At 41.1% G+C, this 24343-nt stretch overlaps 1 protein-coding gene and 1 long non-coding RNA gene across 13 annotated transcripts in view; one reads left to right on the top strand and one right to left on the bottom strand.

Moving 5' to 3' along the window:
• Nucleotides 1-24343, top strand: part of LOC127485275 (MAP/microtubule affinity-regulating kinase 4) — a 165381-nt gene that overhangs the window by 128192 nt on the left and 12846 nt on the right. The window lies entirely within an intron of this gene.
• LOC103345581 (uncharacterized) lies at nt 8866-23613 on the bottom strand. The gene is made up of 4 exons (XR_011386016.1): nt 23462-23613; nt 23100-23149; nt 17987-22246; nt 8866-16114 (listed from the first exon to the last, which is right to left on the bottom strand). It is a non-coding gene; the product is annotated as an uncharacterized lncRNA (long non-coding RNA).

The following is a 24343-nucleotide window of genomic DNA, read 5'->3' as shown; positions in this document are numbered from 1 at the left end:
TTTTGTAAACCTGTGTCCAACATTGCAAGAAAGTAGCTGAACATGTGTAAAATGTTCAGCTCTGCTCTCAGTTTTACTTTAAGAGAGAACCAAAATCAATCCCTGGGAACACTCAACATCTACTAATTTTTGATCATTAGATGTTCTTCTTTTGGAGCATTAACCATCTCAAATAACATTTTATTAATGTTCTAAAATATATACCTCTGCCTAGCGAAGTCATTTGGAAGTCTTTTTCTTCCTGGGAAGCTAATCCATCATCTTTCTAATTTAAAAAGAGTTTCAGTTGGAAACATGTTTGGTTGCTGGTAACCATTAAGAGAAAAAAAAGCATAAAAAAGGACAGATGTCAACTCGAGTACTATCTAATTTAAAATCTGGTTTTGGATGTGCTGTCCTCAATTTAAAGCCACAACTTGGGTACTGATGGAACAAATGACAACAAGAACTAAAGATAAAGTCACAGGGCCCAAATTAGGACCTTTTTAACCAATAGGGATAATGCTTAAAATACTAAAATTAGAAAGAGCTTAAAGTGTATGTTTTTAACATAGTAGTAACCAATTAAAACATTTAGAAAATTTTATGGTTAGATTTAGAAGCAAAATTTTAAAAAAGATAAAAGCAAAAATAAAAGCTAGAAATCTTGATATATATTTAACAGACCTGTTGTCTTACTTTTGCTACAGTGCTTTTGAAAACCATTTGCGATTAAGGGTAGATAACAGAAATTGCTCAAGTGTTGTGTTTCACTGATCTACATTTTCTTTCCTTAATGTGGTTTTCACATCCTGCTGAACCTATAGAGTACATTTAGGCTGTATGCCATGTTCCAGTTTCAGACTAATTTTATAAGATTTTATATGTTGGTCCTTTTTTCCATTAGGAAGTGTTTGATCAGCTTACTCATTCTGTTATTTTTATGTCAATGCGGTAATATCCTATAGAGTTATCTATAAAATTATGTTTGCCTTATGCTACAGCCAACCCATATATGTGGAAAAGGGGGAAACTACTAGCTCTAACACAACTTCTGATGGATTAACCTATATTAATCTGTCATAAGTGTATAACCATTGAGTCCAGGCTCATAAACAGTCCACACACATACCTTAAAGCAGAGCTAAAGATCTGTATAAAGTCAACAGCAAATCTAAAATCTTCTACAGGCCACACAAGTTGAGATTCATTCTTTTTTTTTTTCTTATCTTTTTTTTTTCCATTTCCCTCTTCCTTCGTCCTGTTTTTCTTTCTCTCCTGCATTCCTTCCTTATGTTTTCATTCTTTTTTAAATTTCTTTCTTATCTTGCTTTCAATTATTTTCTTTTCCTAATTTCCTTCAATAACATCCCTGCCATTTTATTTTTTTTCCATCTTTTTCATCCTATTTGGTCTTTCATTATATTTATTTTTCAGTCTATTTGTTGTCACTTGTTCACTGAAAATTAGGTAGGTGTAATAGAAAATATAGCTGCCGCCTGCACTGCTGGCATCCTGTGTGGGCGCCAGTTTGAGTCCTGGCCGCTCCACTTCCAAACCAGCTCTCTACTGTGGCCTGAGAGGGCAGTGGAGGATGGCCCAGGTCATTGGGCACCTGTACCCATGTGGGGTATCTGCGGGAGGCTCCGGCCATTGCAACTATCTGGGGAATGAACTAGCAGATGGAAGACCTCTCTCTCTCTCTTACTCTCTCTCTCTTTCTGCCTCTCTGTAACTCTGCATTTCAAATAAATAATCTTCAAAAACATATAAATATTGAGAAGTTTTTATGTGCATATATCTAAGACTTTAAGGTGCACAAGCACACAATCTCATTCTTTACAATATTTTTGTAAGTGAGTAGGGACATAGTGACTAAGCAAGGTTAATTAACTTTCATAAACTCACAGAGTGGTAGGATTAGAAACCAGGTATGTCTATTCCAGGGCCCCTAGTGACGTCGACACTTTATAACTCTTTTGCTGCCTAGATTTTATTTGTCAGCCAATCACTTGCCACCTGTTTCTTCTTTTTGACCCTGTGGAAAACATACACAAACGACACTTGGCACTTTTTCTTCTTCACTCAATAAAAAAATGCACTAACTTGTGCCAGGCACTGAATAGTCAGTTTCCATGATGATGATTATGATAATGATGGTAGCATACACTTCTGTTGCCATCTGTGGGCCCAAAGCTATCTTCACCATTTTACATGGATAAATGTATACCATTCATAATGAGAGCTTAGCTGTTTATCTTAATTAAAGGTGGAGTGCTGAGCATAATCAGCACATGGCCACTAGTCACAGGTTCCTGTTAAGACAAAGATGTTTTGAAGCTGGAATGTCTTTGCAAATGGCCTTCATTTTCATGACCAGGTGCTACGCATTTTCAACCAATTCAAGTGAAATTGAATAAAATCTTCAAGTAAGACATATTTTGAGGTGATAATGCAGAATATATAAACTAACCAGCTAACATGTTATTTTTTGAATAACAGAATAGCATTAGGAAGGAAGGAAAAGTGAAACAAATATATGCCTATGACTTGCTTTCTTTTTAAATGACCAAATTAGAAGGGTTATCATCTGTACATGATTTGTTAAAAATTCAAGGCCATTTAAGAATAATTTATTTCTTAAAGATTAGTATCATATACTTTGCTTCACATAGCAGTGTGATAATTTTTGGATGATTGGCCGTTTGATATTTTGTTTTTTTATGTTATTTTTTTAAAATTTATTTATATATTCGAAAGGCAAAGTTATAGAGACAGGAGAGACTGAGAGAGAGAGAGAGAGAGAGAGAGAGAGAGAGAGAGATCTTTCATTTGCTAATTCACTCCCCAAATGGCCACAGTGGCCTGCACTGGGCCTCTGAAGCCAAGAGCAAGGAGCTTCTTCTGGGTCTCCCACATGGGTTCAGGGGCCCAAGCACTTGGGCCATTCCCTGCTGCCTTCCCAGATTCATTAGCAAGGAGCTAGATTGGAAATGGAGCATCCAGGACTCAAACTGATGGGATGCCAGCACTGCAGATAGCGGCTCAATCTGCTATACCACAGTGCCATCCCTTGATATTTTATTCTTATGGATCTTTTGTGCCCCTGCATCTGTTTTAAGCACAGTCAAGAAAATGTGATAATCAATTCAAAATTTCTAGTTATTGTTAGCTATACATGTATATAAATAAATACTCCCAAATTCCAAATGAGAACAACATTGGACATTAAGAAAAAAAAATAACTGTCAGGTATGAAAAGACATATTTCTCATAAAAAATCATTGATTTTGAGTTACTCCAAATTTGTTTAACATATCCTAACTTAACATAGTAGCTTGGTGATTCATCTGTATGGACTACCATTTTGGAGCAGAAAAAAAGAATCTGTGGATCTCTTTAGTTATCTACAAGATAGCACATTTAATTATACCATTGCCCAGCAGGGAAAAGTTCATGGTACTTCTTCTTGATTTATAGCTCTGGGGTTAAATACTCAATAGAATCATTATCAAATCTGAATCATTATTTAGCCAGAAGTTTTATATCTCAAAGAAGAAAAGCAATTAGATGCTGATTAGAGAATTTAGCTGTGACTACCTGGACACACCACAGGCAAGATATTTTATTTTACTCTATTCCCAAATCCATGAATAATGTAGTATTAGTTGCACTTCCTACATCATTCCCATTCTGAATTTGGAACCTGACTACCATTTGAAAAGTATTTTCTCTTTTCCTTTTTTAGCATTTTATTGCAGAGAGGAATGCCCATGTGCTCCTGGAAGCTGTGTAGATACGTGCAAATAATTAGTCCTCATTTTGACCAAACAGCCTTTTTAACAGCTAAATGACACTTCTTAAAGAATAAATAAATGCTTTAAACGTTGATAATTCTGCTCAGAGAAACGAGTTCCCCTCCACAGTCACTTTACCAGGCAAATCATCTCTAGATATTTGCTTCCCTCTTAACTTTTCTTGCTTTTGCACTTAAGCTCTGCATTATTCAGCTTAGTTAACATGTAGAGCAGGAAGCTGTTTCTTAACTTTTGTCCCTCTTTTTCGAAGGTAATTTGATATATATTAACTGGGATTCTGCATTTGTTACTCTTTCTGATCTGTTTAAAAATTCTTTAAATGTTTTTAAAGCTGATATTCTTGTAAAGTCCATCATACTAATATGGAAGAGATTACATAGTGATGAGGATATACATCCTTTTTCATTTTCTCAATTTTCCCTTCTTTTTATTTCCCTAGATTAAGCAAAGTGAATTGGAAATTAACTAGTAAAAAAAAGGTGATTTAAATATGTACAATATAGTAATTATGTAACAACAGTTTTTTGGGGAGAAATTATACCTAGTTAAGTAGATACAGAGTACTAATTATTATTTATAGCCTTTATTGTTATATGCCTGCAAGTGACAAAAGATTAAGTTTCATTTAACTTTGAACAGCTAGTAATTATAAAATATAATGCCAACTGTCAGAAAAACCATTAGCTTATATACACCTAATCTTTGAAATTGAATTACAGTATTATAATTCTTCTATGATTCTTGCTATATGCATTTTAAAAGTATTAAATAAAATACTAACCATTGAAAGTTTCCTTTTTCATCTTCTTTTCTAAGTGTTTATTTAAAACAAATGACTTGGAGTTTATAATACAAATATATAACTATAATCTCTTTTACGGTACCAGTGCTATTTAGCTGTAACTTATTGGTAAACATGCTAAAAATTAAAGATTTTTACACTTTTAATCAGTGCCAAGAAAAAGCAGACATTGAGCAAAAAGATGTGTGATTTTTGATGGTTTAGAATCAGTATTCTATCATTCAAATATATGTAGGGAAAGAATACACAGGATAGTAGAGCAATAATAGTGATAACAGCAGAAAAATGTGAGGGTATTCCAAAAGTCCATGGAAAAATGGAATTAAAAGATAAGTATGGGGCCAGTGTTGTGGCACACTGGGTTAAGCCACTGCCTGCAATGCTGGCATCCCATATGGGCACCAGTTTCCATCTTCAAATCCAGCTCCCTGCTAATGTACCTGGAAAAGCAGCTGAAAATGGCCCAAATCTTCAGGCCACTGTACCCACATGAGAGACCAGGAAAAATCTCCTGGCTCCCAGTTTTGGCCTGGTACAGCTCCAGCCATTGAGGGCATTTTGGGAGTGAACCAGTGAATAGAAGATTCTCTCTCTCTCTCTCTCTCTCTCTCTCTCTCTATCTCTATCTCTCTCTTTCTCTGTCTCTCTGTACCTCTGCCTAATCTGCCCATTGCTTTTTCATATTCATGAATTTTTTGTAAGCACCCTGTAAGCATAGATTCAAATATATTTTACTCCAACACAAACATTTTATTTCCATTATCACTGAACTTTTAAAAGTCTGCTCAAATATAAAAGATTTCTGTGTAGATAATGTTATGCTAAAGCACTTACTTGATTTTCTTAATTAATCCTCAGAACAATCCACTGTTATACAGCCAGTTGGCAAATAACATAGCATAAACTTACATCAGACTTCTGTTGCTCAGATCCCAGTGTGTTTACCACTCTTGATTCATCAATTCCTTTAAACAACCACAAGGTGAATGTAAAGATGTGTACAGTACATGGTTACTTGATTTTTGTGTTCCAAGATACAAGTATGAAAAGAATATAAACGTACTGAAAGGCAGCACTACCTTTACTTTACTATCACTTAATATACATAGCTTTTCCCCATTCCCACTGGTTATACCTCAGTTTCATTGGTTGCAACCATATATCCTCAAATAAACTAAAAATCTACATATTATTCAATTACTTGTTTAACTTAGGGAGTTAAATTGGAAGTATAGTCTAAATTTCATTTGTGTTGATTTTCTTTTAAGAAATATGCAGTCTGCTTTCCTTCCAAATTGTGATTAATATGGCTTATGTAATCTTTTTGATGCTTCGTTTACCAGAAAAAATATCCAAATCCTATTCCATTTTGTTGTTCTTAGAATGTTTATTTCCACTTCTCGTATCCAATTCACTAAGGAGTGTTTTAGCATCTCCTGTTCTCGCTTCAACCCAGCCCTGTGTGGTTTCCAAAGATGGCTTTTCTTTCTGTGGAATGACAATGATCCAAAGCCTGATAATTGAGCACTCTTCCTACCATGTGGAATTTAAAATAAACCTATCACCATGAAGACAAAACTTTTCTGTAGCTGTATTTGGCTTTAGTAATGGTAGAAGTTTGAGGCTTTTTAAGAACACAGTAATTTTGACTTGGCCACAAAAAAATCAAGGACCAACTGAGGTACAGCTGTAAGAGAAAACACCAAGGAAAAGCAGTCTGAGTACCAAGTCACATCTCAGTGTTGTTCTGGCTCTAGGACCTCTCCCCTGGTGCCCTCAACATGCTTTTTAAGTTTTCACCTTTTTAATCTGTCCAAGCTAAAATCATTTCCCTTATGTCAGGCTAAGACTTCAGCAGTTCCCACTATATCTGACATCTTTCCAACTGTCGTCAATGTATACACGCATGTTTTGCTGCTTCAATTCAGCTTAAAGATGATTTTCTTCAAACTTACAACATGAGTTCATAATACATGGATGTGCTACTGTTTGAGAAGATGTACATTATAGTCATCAAGAGCACAGTAGACGTAGACTCTTGGGGAACTCAGTTAACTTCTTTGTGTGTTAGTTTCCTCATATGGAAAAGGGGGACAATATAAATTGGAGGTATATATAAAGACCTAAGACTAGTACCTGAGATAGTCTTGAATTCAGCAGTTCTTGAAAGTACAAAGGAACATACTTTTATAGAATTTATATATAAATATCTTACACTAGTACCTGAAATATTCCTGAATGCATCTTGAATTCAAAATCTATTGAACGAAGGAACATGATTTTAGAGATTTTGGAAACTTCATGCCTGTTTTATGCAGCAAATCTCTCATTTTTCTCTCCGCATTTAAATTTTACTGAGTTTCCTATGTCCTGCCACAACAAATCCCAATGCCACTAATTTTTTACTTATTTGCAAAATAGAGAAGGCTGACAAAGTATAAAGCAGAAATTGCCAGCTTTTTCCACTGTTAGAGTCGACCACCCGAAAAACGTCACCAAGAGACACGTCTCTTATGCAAACAGCACAGGGAAGTTTTATTGATTATCCAGCATGCTGGGGCTGTCTGACCATACATGAACAGAGCATCCCCGAATAACCAAAGGTTAGGGTTTATAAAGGCAAAAACCGCAAAACCGGGAAGGGGAAGAGAATACACGGTTGCTAAGCGGTTGCTAAAGTCTTACAATCAGCAATTATGATCTTAAGACATAGACAAATCACATCTTCATTATTAGCCCAGGTAACCCAGGTGCAACCTTTCTACTTTTAAGCTTGAGCAATCATGCTAGGGGGTTTTTGTGCGTTGCCAAGGGTGATGTAGTGCACTGCTATTGTCCGACTATTTGAGATTATAGTTTCGGACCAGAGTCTCACGGTGGGGGGTTGCTTTCCTAGAATGCAGTCTCAAGTGCTCCAAATTGGAGTCCCTACTGTCAAGGTGCTACTTCACTCTGTTTTATTTTCACAGCTGCACCAGGAAGGTTTAAAACTGTAAGCTTAAGCTTAACTTTTTACACCCGCACATATACAATTTTAACTCTTCACCACCTGAAGAGTTGCTGAGGTATTCAGTACAATATGATGGTTATTGCAGTTCACATACATTTTAAGTGTGTCATTTATAGGAAAACTCCCAGAATATATGTTTGGAGATGATTCCCATTGTTACAATATTTGCAGTTTTATCTCTTTTTTTGCTTGTGATAAAATTTATTCATTTGAATTATAAAAAACTGACCAATACACAAAGACTTGTAAAAATCCTTTCCAACCAGTCTTCTTTGCCTAAGAGCTGCAGAATAGCCAATGAAGCTAATTCATTGCACACAAGGGAAAATCTGTTTACACCATGAAACCTGTTTTCCTATGTGATGCCCGATGCTGGCACAGTCAAAACTGAAAACATTGGCAAAAACAAAAACACACACACAAAGACTTAAATAAAGAGCATGTATGGCAGATGGTGGAGATGAATAGTTGATCGTCACTGTCTGCTAGTCTGACTGTACTGACTTCGAATTGTTGCAGTACCATAATTTCTCCATGATTATCTGTGAAATTATGTTGACTGTTAAGCTCTGATTCATGCTTTTCTTAAATCATCTGTGGGAGAGATGACAGTCTAATTGCACTCCTGAATTTTTTACACTATGAGTTTGTTAAGCAAGACATATTTTACTAAAGAAAAAGCCCAAATGTATGTAATTTGACATTGTGGCAGATTAATACTTAGGCATTAGACCGGCACTACAATTAGACAGCTTAAATGTGTCCTACATCTTAATGTCTATATGACTTTAAGAAGTCACATTAAGTTCTCCAAGAAAAGGTCTGTTGCCATTTCTCTGATTGAAATAAATCAAAGTCTATCAGAGGATTTAAGTGAAGCACGAGAATCCTCATCACAATTGCACCTAATTCTAGAAAATTGAAATCTAGAGAATTAATTGTAAATTCAGAATATCTCAGGATGAGAAACTGTATTTACAGTAGACTTCCTGAAGTGGTTATTGAGAATGTAACTCTTATTCCTTGAGTTATCTGATTTCTTTTTCAATTATGATGAAACTTCAGGCTCTGAAGTAAAATTTTAAATGACAACAAAAATGCAATTTACAATTCATATGACTTTGTATGCATATTAAAATTACATTAAACTGTACCAAATATCATATAACAATAAATAGGTTACTCATAAATTGCCTAGGATATAAAGCTAGGAAAAAACTTGTCAATCTACTGACTGAACTTAAAATAATCCTAAAGTTGCTTTTCATTACAAATACTTTCTTGCTAATCCCTGTGAGAGAAACAAGTAAAAAACAAGTGACAAGCAAGCAATAAACATCAGGAAGTCACAGAAGTACTGTAAATCTTACAAAGCACTCTGGTACCTGGATATGTTTCTTTAATCTTATGTCAAATTCTCTTTGTCTTGTTGGGAAGACATGGTGCCCACACTTAGAATGGTGTAAAGCTATTCCTCTGGTAATAACACCAGGAGCAGCTATCACTGAGGGGTGGAGGAAAGGTGTTATCATCCAGAAAATTGAGTTGTTTACATTTTACTGGACAAAAGCAAACAGGACTGTTTTTGTTGATCATATACAAATAACACGGACAATTAGGTTCTAGAGTGAAGTGGAAATTTCAGAAGTGCAAAATAAAAGTTCTTGAGTAGATACTTTAAACATAGATGTCCAGGACATGAAAATCAAGGTTTTTCATCTCAATTTCCTTTAATGTATGAAATACAAGTAGAAAGGATAAAATGCATCAATTCCATGCTGTTCCAGCTCTGAACAGAGAAAGCATGTGGATATGTACTGTTTTCCTATTTCAGCTGTAAAATGTTACTACAAACTTAGGAACATAAACAATAAAAATTTATTCTCTTTACATCCTATATGTCAAGAGGCTGACATGAATCTCATATGACTAAAATAAATTCTCAGCGTGGCAGCATTCTTTTCTGGAGATGCAGGAGGGGATTATTTCCTTGCTCTTTCTAGTTCATAAAGCCTGCCCACATTCCTTGGTCTGCAGCCCCTTCATCTTCAAAGCTAACTGTGTCAAGCTGAATTTTTTTCACATAACTTCACTCTGATACTGCCTTTTCTTCTGCCTCCTGCTTTCAAAGCTCTGGTGATTACAAATTGGCAAATTTTGGCAATGCAGAATAATCTCCCTGTTTTAAGTTCAATGAATTAACAGCATTAATGCCATCTGGAACCCTAATTCCCCATTGCCATGTTACCTAACATGTTCTCAGTTTCCAGATATTAGGATGTGTATTTGGAAAGGGCCTGTTTGATCTCTACCACAGAGAGGCTATGAGAACAAAGGCACAGACCAAGTGGCTTCTGTAACATACCAGCCAGCACTGGAATTACTTCTGAATACAGTTGGGAAGGTGTCATGCAAACTCGAGGAGATCCAGAGCTTGTTTCTCCATCCATCATAGGCTCCAGTGAGATTCAGCAGTGAGATTTTGCCACTCTCCAAAGCAACAGGAAGTAAATAAAGGAAAACATTTCAATGAGCAGCAAAAATCAATGAAGCAAACTGATCCAGTGATGCTACATTGATTCCTTCCCTTTTAGCTGCTCATTCAGTTTTGTTTGCTGGTCACCATTGATCATTTCTTTCCTTTTCCCTTTATTTAACTGCTTTGCATTCCTGAGTTCTTCAACACTCTTTTGGTTTTAATCATGATTGCCAGTGTAGTTTCCACTGATAACTCATTGACCAGAGTAAAGAGTCAGCATTCCACCTCTCAAGCAGCACTTCAGAGCTCAATGTCTGCTTGCAGCTGTCCTCAAAGGTCACAGTCAACAAAATTTATAAATTCTTGGGGTGTTTAACTTCAGACACTTAAATAATTTAACCTCAAATGTTAATGCAGTTGAACCTAAATTATTTTTTCTACTTCTAAATATATGTTTCATTATTTGTTCAAAGCTGTCAGTGAATAATTTATTTACAACATACTTGTGTAATTTTTGCTTTTTGAGGATTGCTGTTGAGCTATTAAATATTTCTTAACCTTTGATTCTTATGCAAAGGAAAAAAATGTCTAAGTGTAAAAAAGTACCTTCCTTCTCCCATAAACAAGAATGCTGGAAACACACTCAGTGTCTAATTCAGGGATCTTAAACCCTACTGAAGACTTTTTATAAGTTTTAGAATGGGGGGGGGGGAGAGAGAGAGAGAGATTGATTTACTGGTTCACTGCTAGGTGCCCACAATGACTGAGGCTGAACTTAAGTTAACCCAAGAGTCAGGAATACAAATACATAGATGCCAGAAACCCAAATACTTGCACCATCGCTGCTGCCTTCCAAGGAAGCTGGAGACAGAAGCCTGAACCAGGTATCAAATCCAAGTACTGCATTGTGGAATGGGGACGTCTTCAGCAGAGGCTTGACCAATAGGCTAAATACCCCCACCCCCAACTGAAATTTATGCTGAATTTGTGGATACATATCTGCATAAAATTTTGCGGATACATATAATGGTGGGGAGGAAATACTTCTAGTTTTCAAAAGATTATTAAAGCCTCTGAATCCTGAAGAAAATAATTTCTAATATTAGAAATCCCAAAAGACTAGAAGGAAAATCATGAAATCTATCATTATTTACAATGGACAAATAAATACGAATGGTCAAGAATGGTGTCTGTTCTTAGTGACGTAATCATGACTAACATGTGAAGCAAACGTCATCAGCCCCTCTCTGAGTTTTGTAAATGCCCTTGATTGTTATCAGAGCCTCCTCTCATTTCCAGCACTTCCTTTCCTTCCACTCTGCTCCATCAGAGGAGAGGCTCTGCTGCCTCTAATTGTGCAAGGGTGAAGAGGGGAATCAAAGAGAAACCACATCTCAGATGTGCATAAATTGATCACTCTCAAGCAGTCACCATCCATTTTTCTGCTGCAGTGCAGTTTTCATGTGCCAACCAGCAGATTCATGTTTGAGTTGAATCAGCAAGACTGTTTGAGATGTGGCATGCACAGTTTCCACTGTATGTGATAATGCTGCATTCAGAATGACAGTGGTCTAAGCCTTAGGGCAGTAAATGCTTCTTGAGATACATTCAAGTGCTTTTTAACTGAGTTTTGCCTAAGGTGTAGGGGAAAGTTGCTGATGCTTTCAAACATGTTTAAACATTTTAATATTGTCTTGACATGTCAGCCCAAACTAAAGCACTCCTAGGAATAAGACAATGAAATTCTGTAATTAAAGGGCCAGGACTTCCAGTTTTAAATGGTAGCTCTCTCCTTGAACTTCTCAATGAAATGTGCTTACAACACTGAAACTATTCTTTTGAAGGGTTGTACTTGCAAGTAATAGTGGTCATTTTGTTATCCATGATGAGCATACAGAAAAGAAGTAGAATGTATTATTCCCAGATCTCAAAATATTTAGAATAATTTGTTTATTGCAAATAATACAATATCATTGATCATTTTTGTGATCTTACTGCATCAATAAACAAACATAATTCAGTAGTTTCAAACAACAAGATTTAGCACGTCTCACATTTCTGCAGATTAGCTACATGGTTCTTCTGCTATTTTTACCGGTCTCACTCATTGGGGAGCACACACCAGGACAGTTGGATGGGTGTGGGCATTGCTGCGAATGCTGGTCTACTTCTCAAGTGATGTTTCATCTTCAAACAAGCTAGATCAGCCTTTCTCTCAGGATGGCCATCTCAGTTCCCAGGGCAGAAGCAAAAGCTGTTGGCCTCTAGAGAGCTCTGCTGCAAATAGCACAGTTATCACTTGCGCCACATTCTAGTTGTCAGTGCTATCCCAGCTTCAAGGGCTAGAAAACAGAATCCACCTCTTGACAGTAGGAGCAGTAATATCTCCTTCCAGAGTCCTATGTAAAGGGAGATTAGTGGAGTTTCTGGTGTTCTTTTGCATTTTAAAACAGTGTGGCCACATCGTGAAACTTGCCAGACTCATGCTGAATGACTTTTTTGTCTTATTATTTTTGATGAATGAACGGTGCACTGGATTTTAGGTATTTGCTCTGCTTTTGTTGTCTTACCAGGATTTACAACTTTGCAGCCTTGCGTTCATCTCTTTTTAATACTAGATGCATCATCAAAACAGTGTTCCTGTTTATGTTGCCCATGCAGACAAAGCAAGATACCATGCCAGTGACCCAATGTTTTAGGGGAAAATTTCAGGTGCAATGATTAACCATTAGAATGATCTGTTTAGGTTATAGAAATAAGTCCAAATAATAGTTCCTCTGTCTTTGAAGTTTGAACAACAGTGACACATACTGAATAAATGTTCTGGGCAAACTCTTAAAGAAGTGTGGGGAAGGGGCTGGTATACAGAATTTTGTGGCCAGTGTATTTTCCTAAATAGATGGTAGCTCTGGTGTACTGCAGAATCTATTAACATAAATCCAATAGCATTACTAGAAAAATAAAATATAAAAGCAGATATATATTGATAGATTATAGCCACTGGATATAACAGTGACTATAACCTACAAGTTACTGAAAACTTTGAGTGCATCAGGGACCTTATTAAGGCCTGTATATGCACTGACTCATCTTACAAAGAATGAGGAGTAGGTATTTTTTATAAATCTCACATTGGTATTGGTCAGTTTTTCATGTTTATGTCAAAGTACCTGAGGCGCTGCTTTATAAGGAAAGTGTTTTATTTAACTCACGACTCTGCAGGCAGGAAGTCTAAGTAGCATGAGGCAGATTGTGGTGAGGGCGCGTTTTGGCTGCATCCCTTCATGGTGGAAGACACAGAGGATACATGGGGCTGTACTCTTAGTAATCTAATCTAACCCACTTGCTTCCCAAAGGCCCACAGCTACACACTATCATCAGATTAAGTTTCCATTCTCATCATACCATTGACTAATGACTTTGGAGCTTATCATTTCACAAATTGAGGGGATATTGTACTTAGATTGTACCAAGGAACTTGCAACTCTGAGAAGCCTTCCTAAATTCCCCAAACAGGCAAAAGGCAGGGATTTTTCAGTCATTTATATAAAAAATCCAAGTCCAACTCAGAGTGCATTTTTAGGTTTCTGTCCCCTCACCCCTAAGTTTTATTTGCTATGGTAATAATTTTCTGTGTAAATAATTTGAACTAATATTTATTTTATGATTTCTTCTCAGATCTATTTTATAAGGAAAATAATAATAAACCACTTAATCATTTGACTTAACAGAAGATATTTTCATTCAGACTAGTAATGGCAATTAAAAATAGTAAAGGCAATGTAAAAATAATTGTTGAAAAGTAGTTTCCAGTTATTCATTTTATTATATTGATGTCTACATAAACATTTTAATTTTTAAAAAATTTTTGAGTGATAAAGAGGGACAGGCAGGCAGAGATTGTCCATCTGTTGTTTCAGTCCCTAAATGCCCACAGTGTTCACAGTTGAGCCACCCTGAAACCAGGATCCAGGAATTTAATCCTGATCTCCCACTGGGTGGCATGGACAGAAGTACTCAAGTCATTACCTGCTACTTAGGTGTACATTAGAACAAAGACAGAAGAGAGTGGAGCAATGAGTTGTATTTAGGCATCCTGACTGAAATCTTAACCAGTAGGCCAAATGTCTATCTTTCATTGTTCTTGTTCATTCTTTTTGTAAAACCAAATTCCACCAGAATTTAAATGTTCATCTAGGAAAAAAAAAAAGTCTGAGTACATCAGGAAACTGAGAAGTATAAAAAGGAAAACAAATTCTTTTTAAAAATAAAAGGAAAATGCTTCTGCTTTTATTTTCCTTGAAAAAAGAAGAAATATCACAATTTTTCATGTGCAGAATTTTGCCAAATGTTAAGAATATACTAGTGCTTGATTTTGAAGGACAAATTGGAGGAATGGTGTGAATATCTGAGAAGTCTATCCATTCACTAACAATCCCTTTCTCTCCTATGATCAGGAAATTAAGTATATAAATTGTCAATTAAACAAATAAGATGACACATACAGCATTAGGTATCTGAGCTTTAACAGCAGTAAGGAAAACTCATTTGTAATGTTTAAAAACTAAATGCTGGGGCTGGGGTTGTGGCATAGCAGGTAGGGCCGCCGTCTGCAGTGCCGGCATCCCATATGGGCACTGGTTCGAGCCCTGGCTGCTTCACTTCTTATCCAGCTCTCTGCTGTGTTCTGGGAAATCAGTAAAAGAAGGCCCAAGTCCTTGGGCCCTTGCACCCATTTGGGAGACCTGGAAGAGGCCCCTGGCTCCTGGTTTTGGATCGGTGCAGCTCCAGCCAATTGGAGAGTAAACCAGTGCATGGAAGATTTCTCTCTACTTCTCCTTCTCTCTCTGTTTAACTCTGACTTTAAAATAAATAAATAAATCTTTAAAACAAAATAAACTAACTGCCACATTTTCCTACCTTCCTTTGGTAATTGGTGAGATCCATTTATCTTCAGCTCAAGCCATGGCCTTGGAATGGGGTAAATGTGAAGGATTCCAGCAGAATGCACACCCAGCAAGCCTTCAATCTGTGCAGGTGTAGGGCTGTTTGTAAGTCTTAATGAGACCTGTCATAATGATGCCTCTAATGGTTTCTGAATTCTGTAAGAAGACCTCTGAAAACTTGAATGCCTCTGAAAATCTGGATTTGTTATTTCTGATGATTCCTTATATTATCTGTCACTTCTTGTTGAGGTCATTGAGACAACATCAAGCAGCATCTGCCCACCATCCAACCTTCTACAAAAAGATTTTTGTTTAGAGAGAGATCCTGATTTCTTAAATTAATGATTTTCACTACTTTTGGAAATGCATTGTTTTAAGGTGGTTTTACCACTCTCTATTAAGAGTAAAAGCATAGTATCTACTTTTTGTATTGTTCAGTTATTTTTTTCCCTCTTTCTCTGGGAACTATAGCTTTTTCTTATGGCTATGCATAGCAGTAATTGACCTGTGAATAACACAGCTGTTTAAGAGGCAATTTATGTAATAGAAACATCTAAAGTGAGAAGCAAAACACTTAGTCTTTGACCTCCACTCTCCTACAGATTGGACCCACTCACTGCTTCTATTCTCCTTGCTGCTCAGTTGTGGCAATGAGTGAAAGGAATGAGCTATGGTGACATACTCTCCATGTTATAAATTGTTCTGAGATTGTTTGCTCTTATGATGCTTAAAATTGGGTACTTTTGAGAGGAAATTAAGTTTATATCTAAGAAAAGACTGATCTTCTAAAATGGCACAATGATTTTATTAAATAGCATAACTAGATACTAACGGGAACTCTGGGGTGGATGTCCAGTTGAGCAGTTCAGATGCCCTTATCCCACATCAGAATGCTTGGGTTTGATTTCAAGCTCCGCCTACTCATTTCAGCTTCTTGGCCAAGGAACTGGTTGCTTCTACCCACATCAGAGATCTGAATGGCATTTTCAGCTCTTGCTTTGGCCCTTGCTGGGGCCATTGTAGATATTTCAGAATAAACCAGCAGATGGGAGCTCTCTCTCTCTCTGTGTATGTCTCTCTCTGGATAAAAAAAGAAAGAAAACAGAACATAACAGAAAAATCCTGCAAATAATGTTAAGGAAGAGCATCCAGCGAATACCATGCTTCTGTCAGACTTCTCAAAGTTTGATACTATTGAGTGGGGCAGAAAACACAAAATGAAAAGCCTCTAAAGAACAGGCTTTATTGTAGAAAATGTTTATAGAGAATACAAGTACAATTCCATATAGCACATTTAATGATTGTATTGTTTACACAATACCAACAAGACTTGTGATTAGCTGTTTTCTACCTTCATTGAGGTCAAAATAAAGCAGTACTAAACCGAAGCACAAAATAATGTTCACGGATGTCAGAAAACATCATGCAGTGAAAGGCTGGGAGAGTACTAGTTGTGGAAGATCTGCCTCTGTAGTCCTACCCAAAAAGGGCAAAAGCAGACATTTGCTGCAGCAATTCACATGGAGACAGATGGCCAGCCTGGCTTTTGTACCACCTCCCTCCCTGGACAACCCATTGATCCATTAGCCCATGAGTGGGTTAACCAGGCTGAGAAGGCAGAGCCCCCATGACAGGTCACCTCCCAAAGTCCCTCCTCCAGATTCCGTGGGGACTAGTGCTGAAGCCACAGTAAGGCTCTCAGTCCCTCTGCCTCTCTTGTTAGGAAGCCCTTTTTCACCCTCCCCTTCCTCTCTTGCTCTGATGGAAGTGTGAGGTGTTGAGAGCAGGCGTAACTTTCTCTTGCCTCCCTTAGCACCATTAGAAAGTAGAAGATCTCCATTAAGTAAACTTTTTGAACAAATACTTGAAATGTTAAACAAAACTCCTCTTGCAAGGAGGCTGATAATGAGCTGGGGTTCGGGGAGTTTATGGTGAAAGGACACGCGTGCAGTTACCATCCTAGCCACGTTTTTAAGAGGACAGTCTGGTAGAATTAAGTGCATTTACTTTCTGTACTATCATCAGTGCCCTGCATTCACAAAACTCTCTTCGTCTTGCAAAACAGAAAGTCTGTGCTCCTAACCAGCAACTCCGCATTCTCCCCTTGCCTCGGCCCCTGGCGACCACCACCTGCTTTCTGGAGCCCTGAATTTGACTGCTCTAGGTACCTCGCATAAGTGGGACCTTATCTGTCGTTTTGTGACTGGCTTATTTCAGTTAGCACAGTCTCCTCAAGGTTCATCCGTGTCGTAGCATGTGCCAGGATTTCCTTCCTTCTTAACACCAAGTGATATTGCACTGTGTTTATAGCCACACGTTGTTTAGCCATTCCCTCCCGAGAACAACTCCCTCCCGAGTTGTTCCTGCCTTCCAGCTACTGTGAATAATGTTGCGTGTGCACACTGTGCACGTCTCTGAGTCCTTGCTTTCTTTTCTGCATAGACCTAGAAGCGGAGTTGCTGTCTCACGTGGGAATCCTAGGTGTAATTTTGTTGAGGAACTGCCATACAGTTTTCCATAGTGACTATGCCATTTTACATTTCCACCAGCAGTGTGCGAGGCTTCCCACCTCTCCACGTCCACACTAGCACTTCTTGCTCTCTGGGGTGTTTTTAGGTGGTGGTGTATTGGTAATAGCCACCCAATGTGAGGCACTATCTCATTGTGGTTTTGCTTTCTTTCCACTTTCTCATAATTAGTGATGTTGAGCATTTTCTCATGTGCTTGTTGGCCACTTGTATTTCTTTGGAGAAATGCCTATCCAAATCTTTTGCCCATTGTAAAAATTGGGTTCTTTGGGTTTTTGTGTTCTTGAGCTATGGAAGTTCTTTCATAGTCTTGGATTTGAATCCCTAAAAACTGCTTTTAATTTTTTAAAATGTATTTATTTATTTGAAAGGCAGAGTGATATATATAAATACAGAGAGACCTTCTATCTGCTGGTTCACTTACCAAATGGCTGCACCAGCCTGGACTGGGCCAGGAACCAGGAACTGCATCCAGGTTTCCCATATAGGTGGCAGTGGCCCAAGCACTCAAGCCATCTGCTGCTGCCTTCCCAGGTGTGTTAGAGCAGGGAACTGGATCAGAAACTGAGCAGCTGGGACTCAAATCCATTCTCAGATGAGATGCTGGCATGGCAAGTGGCCGCTTACCCTGCTACACAAAGCAAAGCTCATGATTCTGAACTCTACTGCTACACTGTCTGGGGTCAGTGCTGCTCTCACCAGCACTGTCCACCCACACCTCAAATGCCAGTCAGTGACTGTCTCAAACCTGTTCTCCAACCAGAGCAGAAAATAGATAGAACTGACTACAAGATGTCTGTATGCCTGACTGTGAAGCAGCACCCTCTTCTACCCAGTTCCCAGGGAATTAAGCTTCTATCCCCAACACCCAGGAGAGCTGGTTTCCTGGTGGAGTCTGGGCTGGGAGTCCCAGGTAGGGAAGGCAGGTCCAGCAGTGACCCCCCTACTGCCCCCAGAGCTCAGCTTGTGCCCACCCCAGGCCCAGCTGGGACACACCCTCGTTTACCTCATCTCAGAAAAGCAATTTAGGGGCCAGCGCTGTGGCGCAGTGAGTTAAGGCCCCGGCCTACAGTGCCGGCATGCCATGCGTTCACCAGTTCAAGTCCTGGCTGCTCCTCTTCCGATCCAGCTCTCTGCTATGGCCTGGGAAAGCAGTGGAAGATGGCCCAAGTCCTTGGGCCCCTGCACCCACACGGAAGACCCGGAAGAAGCTCCTGGCTCCTGGCTCCTGGCTTCAGATCAGCTCAGCTCTGGCTGTTGAGGTCATTTGCGGAGTGAGCCAGCCCATGGAAGAACTCTCTCTGTGGACCTACCTCTCTCTGTAACTTTGTCTTTCAAATAAATAATTATTTAAAAAAATTTATTTTCAACAAAATATTTCTCCCATTCTCTATTTTAGATTACTTGGGATAATAACTAACATGTATAAAGTTGTCACATGCCAGACATGTTTTTAAGATTTTTAAATTTATTTTAATTTGTATTTGAATGAGACAGATGAGATCATCTGTCCACAAATTCACCCCCCAATGCCTGCACAGCCAGACTGCAGCCGGGAGCCTGGAACTTTACCTGGGTCTCCCATGCAGCTGGCAGTTCCCAAATACTTGAACCACCTCCTGCAGCCTCCCAGGGTGCAAAATAGCAGGAAGCAGAGCTGGGACCTGAACCCAAGTGGGATGTGGGTGTTCTGAGCAGCACCCTAAACTACTTTTTCACCAAATGCCCACCCCTTGCCAGACACATTTATATGGGTTAATAGTTTATATTTACACACTTTGGGGCCATGTGCTGCCCTTACCCCCAGTTTCTAGATGAGGAAATCAAAGCACACAATTACTTCGATCCTCATCTGGGCCCAGATGAATTTGAGCTTAGCAGTCTGCCCCCAGAGACTGGACTCAGCCTGGTGCTGTGGAGCGTGGCTCCTTCCGCTCTCCCCAGGGCAGTGAATTCCCGACAAATGCATTGCTTGGGGCTGGCAGTTCTAAGTTGTAGTTCAAAAGGCTTTGATCCCTATCTCTTTAAAAAAAAATTACTTATTTGAAAGAACCCTAGAGAGATCATCCACCCTCTAGATCCCTCTCCAGATGGCCGCAATGGTCAGGCTTGAGCCAAGCCAAAACCAGCAGCTGGGAGCTTCATCTGGGTCTTCCACATAGGTTTCAGGGACCCAAGCACTTGGGCCATTGTCCGCTGCTTTGCCAAGCCACTAACAGGGAGCTGCATCAGAAGTGGAGCAGCTATAGGATGCTAGCATTGCAGGCAGTGGCTTAACCCACCATGCTACAACCTCGGCTCCCATTGAAGGATTTTGAGTCAAGGAACAGCTTTCCCTGAGTTTCCCTTTTTGAAGACACCTCCTGGCTGCTCTGCAAAGAGTCAAAGCGTGGAGACCAGGTAAGGACAGCCTAGTGCATGATGACAGCTTGAACTGGGCTGGTGGCTGGAGATACAGGTGGAGAGGATTTGAAAGCTGTTTGCAAGTCGATGGGGGTGGCGCACCTGGAGCTGAGAGAGGCAAGCACTGAGAGGTGGGGAAGGCTGGGGACAGAGGGAAGCAGTGGCCACTCACATCACTGGGCACGCGCAGGAGGGAGGACGGAGGCCAGAGTCCTCGGGAAGAAGGAGAGAGCTCTTCTCTGCCGTGCCAGAACCAGACCAGTGGACGGTAACTGGAGAAAGGCGTCAGACTCCGAGGTTTGTCTTGCACATGGTGGAGGCTTTTAAGTGGGGCGATACTGGAGCATAGTGTTACTGACAATGACCCAGCAGAGAGAGAAAGTGACGGTTTTAGGAAAAAAACGAAGGCTGCACTCTGGAGAGGGTGCCAGGCTCCCCCCGTGGCTAAGCAGAAACTGGTAGTCCGTAAGATGCTCCTTGTTGCACAAGGGAGAGATGGAAAATGCAGATTAGATGTGGGTGGATCTGAGGTAGCCAGGGTGGAAAGATCAGGGCAGTTCTGTCTGAATAGTTCTAGTTTTTCTGTTCCGTATTAGATGAGAAACGTGAAGGCTCAGAGATCCGTTAACTTGCCTGAGGTCACGTGCACTGGAAGGGGCTGAGCTGGATCTTCTGATTCCAGGCCTTTCCTCACCTGGGTCACCTTCTCTGCTGTTCCTTCCCCTCCGCAGTGTGGTGCCCGTGAATAATAATCTGTGCAACCCGAGTGCGATGAACCTCTCCGCCGTGGGCTTCACTGTTTGCACTTGTTGGTGCTGCCACAGACGGCAGTGAACGCCACAGGCCCTGAAATGTTCTTTCTCTGTTTCCATCCATAACCCCAGCTGCTGTTTCCTTTCATGGCACCATAATCTGAAGAGAAACCTGCTATGCTCTCCGCAGTTGCTGGGGCAGAGCAGGTGGATGGAGGGTGGAAGGTTCTAGCGGCATCTTCACCGGTGAGGGCTGTGTCAGGCCCAGGGTCTCCCTCCCATTCACCAGCCTCGGGAGCCCTATTCATTTATCCTGGAAAGTGGCTGCAGGAGTGCAATGTGGCTGAAGTGTGGCTGGGGAGGTTTCCTAAGGTTCTTTCATTTTTTTTCTTAATTATTTGAGAGGCAGAGAGAGCTCCTATCTACTGGTGCATCACAGGCACCGCCTTGGGATGGAAAGATTGGCCATGGCTTCCGTAGACTATGACTTGGCATTCCCCCTGGGGAGTTCCCCATGAGCTGGATCCTGCCCTGGCTGTGGCTTCCCCTGTCTGCTCTTCTCCGTGGCCAGCCTCCTGCCCCCACTTTTCTGTTGTCCTAGGATGAGCTTTGCAGATCCCCTCCTCCCAGGGCACTCTCATGACCTGGGCAGCACTGCGTTGACCTGGCAGCACTCTGCGTGACTTGGGCAGCACTGTGTGTGACCTTGCAGTGGAGGGAAAATGCTGGTTCATGGGAGGCCTCCCACAGGTTGTGAGTGCTGGCTGAGTTTTGCAGGCTACCTAGACATGACCCAGAAAAGGAAAGGAAGTGCTGTGTTTAACTTCTGAGAGGTAGAAATGAGCCTCATGCGTTTAGGGAACGGGATAAGCAAAGCGCAGAGCTTTCAGTGAGACAGGAGCTCCAAGGAGAGACAGGAAGTCAGTCATGGAGAGCCTATGTCTCCCGTAATTAAGTCTCTGGCCTACACCTTAGGCCACAGCCATTCCCTTCCATTAAATGCCGATGCTGTTTTTAACACAGCCATGCATAAGGGAGCCTAAGGCAGCTGACTTTCCTCTCACCTGTATTAGCTGGACACTGTTGTCTGCTCTAGAGTTGTTTCAAAATAATAAAGTGCAGGGACACAGTTTGTGTGCCTGAGTCTGGTGTTTCGATGGGTGCTGACTAGCAAACTGGGGCACAGATACAGGGACACGGCTCTCAGCTAGAGCTGGCTGCGTTTTTAGGAAAAAAGTATAAAGTCCAATGCCTAGGTACAGAGATAGTACAATAGCAAGAGAGAGAAGTTCAACACAGCGTGTTACAGTATCTAGTAACTCTTTATTTCCACCCAAGACTGTCTGTCCCGCTGGGACTCACTGCCACCCGTGTCTGATGCTGCGCCTGCCTTTCCCCTCGGAGACGGAGGCGTGGACCACGTTCTGCTTACGTCACCAAAGTCTTCCTCGCTACCCGCCAAGCGCCGTGCCTCTGACTCTATCAGACCTTATCAATGTTTCAGGACTGGAAAACCGCGATATTTGCATCTGCAAAACAATGCATGACTTTAGGACTGTAACAGGCTTTAAAGCAGAACATACATGCTCTTTCTGCTTCTCCCAATGTTTTTCTGATTAAGATTTTATAATTTTACTCCCATTCATGTTTTCACAGAAACCTGCACTCTGTGCCTGAGTGTCTCTCTTTTAGAATTTACTTATTTTTAAAATGTTTATTTATTTATTTGAAAGGCAGAGTTGGGGGGGGAGAAAGAGAGAGAGACAGACATAGAGAGAGAGAGAGAGAGACCTTCCATCTGTGGGTTTACTCCCCAGATGGCTGCAATGGGCAGAGCTGGGCTGTCCTGAAGCCAAGAATCAGGAGCTTTTTCTGGGTCTCCCATGAGGGTGCAGGGGCCCAAGCACTTGGTCTGTCTTCAGGCTCATTAGCAGGGAATTGGATTGGAAGTAGAACAGCTGGGACTTGAACCAGAATCCATATAGGATGCCGGGGCTGCAGACGGCAAATTTACCTGCTACACCACAGTGCTGGCCTCCGTGATTCCATTTTCTTTACTGATTAAAAATCACTTGAGGGGGTAAGCATCTGGTGTGGTGGTTAAGAAGCCACTTAGGATACCCTGAACCCACATCTGGGTGTTGGGATTCACATTGTAGCTCTGCTCCTGATTCTAGCTTCCTGGAATGCGCAGCTTGGGAGGCAGCAGGTAATGGCTCAAGTGACCGTGTCCCAGAACCCACATGGGAGATTTGGATGGAGTTCTGAGCTCCTGAGCCTGGGCCTGCCCTGGCTATTGCAGATACTTGGAGAGTGATCCACCCAAGCTTAACTCCACCATGCACAGACTTTTGGGGAACCCCCGTGTCCCCATGCACTCACACAGTCCTAGCGGAGAAGCAGGTAAATAGTTCCAGGCGTGCAGGTGCGTGCTGCGGGGACACATGATGGCACATGAGCATGCGGGGCTGCGTCCCAAGGGCTGGGAACAGAACCCACACAGCCCAAGGTTAGAGGCAGCCCCAGGTGTCTGAGGGGTGGGGCAGCCTGCCCACAGGCCAGGGGGTCCAGGGAGCAGTCTGCAGAGGCAGCTTTAGGTCAGTTCCAGAGGCACATTTTATGTCAGCTCACAGAGTGCACACACAACAGCTAACTTACATTACCCAGAATGCTCTCAATCAGCCAGTGTAAGGAACAGTAAGACAACAGAGAGAATGAGAACAAAAGAAAGACAACTTAATTACTTGTGGGCTGAAAAAGATCCAGACACTGAGGATCTCACGGGATCTGAGGGTGCCATGGTCAACCTGCATTAGAACTGGGGTCCAGATCTCCAGGACAGGACCAGCCCCATTCATTCATTCCTTCTCTCTCTCTGCCCGCCCCCAGCCCCTTCTCTCACATCTCTGTCCCTTGGACTCCAACTCAGACACAGGCTCCCTTCCCAGGAGAGAGGGCTCCCACCATCCTGGCATTCACAGCCCCCACTGGAAGCCCTCCGGATGGAGAACTCTTCCTGGTACCTCTGTCTCCGGCCCGGCAGAGCCCTGGCATGGACGCTACCTGCATTATGAGCTCATCCAGCTCAGGCACTGTGACCAGGGGTGGCCACCCAGGGGGCTGTGCCTGTGTCCCCTGCCCTTCCTGGCCACGGGTGAGGGTGATGTTTTGGGTCTCGTTGCCCCACTAAAGAGGCATTGTGTAGACACTTTCTCTGTTGATGAGTAACCTGGCTGTCACTGGTTCTGCATGTCCACCCCATTAGCACATGGTCCCCAGCAGCCTTTAGCTGAGTACAAGGGCTCTCATCAGCTTGATAAAACACATCAACACACGTGCAGATTATTTATCACCACACCCAGTGAACCAAGTTTGACAAAAGTCTGTGACACCTCTCTGAGGACAAGCAAAACTCCTTTACTTCACTGATATCAGATTTGGAGGGAGAAAGAAAGCTTGGTTCTGGGGACTGGTGTATGGCACAGCGGGCTAAGACACTGCTTATGATGCCAGCATCCCATACTTGAAGTGCCTGTTCAAGCCCTGGCTCCAAGCCAGCTCCCTACTAACACACCTGAGAAACCAGCTGCATATGGTCCAAGTACCTGGGCACCTGCAACCCCTGT

Source organism: Oryctolagus cuniculus, unplaced genomic scaffold (assembly GCF_964237555.1).
Source record: "Oryctolagus cuniculus unplaced genomic scaffold, mOryCun1.1 SCAFFOLD_105, whole genome shotgun sequence".
NCBI classification, from domain to species: domain Eukaryota; kingdom Metazoa; phylum Chordata; class Mammalia; order Lagomorpha; family Leporidae; genus Oryctolagus; species Oryctolagus cuniculus.
This window is presented reverse-complemented; position numbering and strand designations above follow the sequence as displayed.